Source organism: Herpailurus yagouaroundi, unplaced genomic scaffold (assembly GCF_014898765.1).
Source record: "Herpailurus yagouaroundi ecotype Mexico unplaced genomic scaffold, PumYag 166, whole genome shotgun sequence".
NCBI lineage: Eukaryota > Metazoa > Chordata > Mammalia > Carnivora > Felidae > Herpailurus > Herpailurus yagouaroundi.
Window position 1 is genome coordinate 22,400,820 of NW_024412407.1, and position 2,499 is coordinate 22,403,318.

At 35.4% G+C, this 2,499-nt stretch overlaps 1 long non-coding RNA gene across 1 annotated transcript; it reads right to left on the reverse strand.

The window, feature by feature from the left end:
• Window positions 1-308: 308 nt before the first annotated feature.
• LOC121039081 (uncharacterized) lies at window positions 309-2,284 on the reverse strand. The gene is made up of 2 exons (XR_005794611.1): window positions 1,020-2,284; window positions 309-705 (listed from the first exon to the last, which is right to left on the reverse strand). It is a non-coding gene; the product is annotated as an uncharacterized LOC121039081 (long non-coding RNA).
• Window positions 2,285-2,499: the final 215 nt, after the last annotated feature.

The window sequence follows — 2,499 nt, forward strand, 5'->3', positions numbered from 1 at the left end:
TTGGCTATTGTTGAGAGTGCTTATAGCTCCCATTTAGTAAAAGTTTACCATGTAACAGGTGGAGCTCGACACTGATTACGTCATTTAATCTGTCATGTACAGAATTATCAGCAATGTACTATTGTCATCATTCCGAAGATGAGGACACCAGGGCTCTGAAAAGTTCATCATTTGCCTCAACTCCCACAAAAAGGACGTGGTATAGGTAGGATTAGGCTTCAGGAGTGTCTGATTTCAAAGATGACCCTCTGCCTCATGCAACCACTACCAATATGTGATTGTCATACCAACAGAATTTTCCAGGAAAATGTACTTTATGTGCTATTTTTGGTTTATTTTTACTGACAAATAGAAAAAAAAAGTGTTCAAGTATTTACCATAAAACCCCAGTTGGACCATTATTTCACAGCTTTAAGAAGTAGTCCAGATTAGAGCTGAGAAATACCGCTGAAGAGAAAGTAGATTTTTATCAAATTTTTTGACTTATTAAAATACTGGGTCATTTTGAGGTATTGTGAAAAATAATTTTTTATCAAAGATGAGAAAATGAATAATAAGAAAGCCATTGTCCAATACAAAGTAAAGTAAAATACGACAAATTTTGAGAAACTGATGATGTATATATAAGAAAAAAAAACAGTATCCACTTGATCTTGATGCTAAGAACATTTTCCTTCAGATAGTCCAGAAGTTATCACATGGGGCCTGCAGATAAGGATATTTCACACTAACACACAATTTGGCACTGCTGTGAACAATACTTAGTCCTACTTATGTAAATGCAATTTGTTGGTTTTCAATTTTTAGAATAAATATATTCAAATCACAAAAATGTAAACATAGTAATAAAAATAGCAATACTTCTTGAATGCTGATGAAGAGGATGATGATGTGCTGATCACACTTGTAAGCACTTAACATGCACTGACTTGTTTATTCCCCACAATAACACTGAGGTGGGCGCTATTTTTCTGTCTCTATAGTATGGGTGAGGATTCAGGTATAGAGAGATTACTTACCCAAACTTAATATGCTGATGTTAAGTAGGACCAGGTTCAAATGTGCCCAACCTGCTACAGACCCCATTCTCATGCAACGCCTCTAGTACTGGGATAGAACAGAATATAAACATCATTAACCTTGAAAATGTGAAAGTAAATGCACGGCTGATAAAAACCGCAATTCAGGAAACAGAGGTGGTATTAAGGAAATAGTAAGGGTGACTATATCCTTATCTTGCTTGGTTAGTATATTAGTTTTCCAAGGCTGTCTTAACAATACCCATTTACATTTTTTGAAGGTCAGAAGCCTTGGTCTGAAATCTGTTTCCCCACATCAAAACCAAGGTGTCACTAAGGCCGCATTCCTCCTGACGTTCAAGGAAGAAACCTATTCTTTGCCTCTTCCAGCTCTACTAGCCGTTGGCATTCCTTGGCTTGTGGCCCCCCTTCACACCGTTCTCTGCCTCAGTGGTCACGCTGCTTTCTCCTCTTCTGTGTCAATATCCCTCTGTCACTCTTATGAGAAAAATGTGATTAAATTAGGGTCTGCCCAGATAACCCAGGATAACCTCCCCATCTCAAAATTCTTAATTTAATCATATCTGCAAAGTCCTTTTTTGCTGTATAAAGTGACATTCACAGGATCCAGGAATTAGAAGTGGATATCCTTGGGAGTCAATATTCGGTCTCTCATACTTTCATTCTTTAGATTCTTAATCACTGAGCTAACTTCCCAATGTCTATTCAAATGAAGGAACTGTCTCTGAGGTAAAAATAAAATGTTTAAATCTAATTGATTTAGGGCTCTGGAAACACTATCAAAGTAAAACAGGATGGCAGAAAGTATCCACATTTTTCAGAGTTATGTAGTTTGCTTAATTATAGTAGCTTCTCTTACTATTTTATATATACTCCATCTTATTTAGTATTTGACCTCTGGTTTTTTTACTCTTTTAAAACATTTTGTCTTCCATTATGTCTTTAAGTCACCAGGGGATAAATATGATGAGCTGAATAAGAACATATCTACATGTAACTTATGTTTTCATTTATTCTTTGTTAGTAGCTACTCTGTTCAAGTCCATCAATTTTCTACAGATGTTAACTTTGTTTAAAAAAAAAGGTATTTGTTTCACTTTTGTACATATTTTGTGGGTATGCAGTCTCTGTTTACTTGTAGTCTGAAGAATGCCTCTAATCACTAGGTGTTTAAAACTCCATCCTTTTACAAAAATAATATTATGTAATTTTAGCCATGTTAGACATAATCACAGAGTTCATAATAAAAATTATGTCCCCTTTCCCTCATATTTTCCTTTCCTGTTCTTAAAATTCTTGAAAGGAAAGAAGGAAAGAAAGAAAGAAAGGAAGGAAGGAAGAAAATGTAAGCCAAATAGAAAAGGAATATTTGAAGAAGCTTCATAGGTCAACACCCCAAAACATTTATTTGTCCAAGCTCTTTCATTGACTGGATCTTCCAGGGTGGTTCCAATGTCCT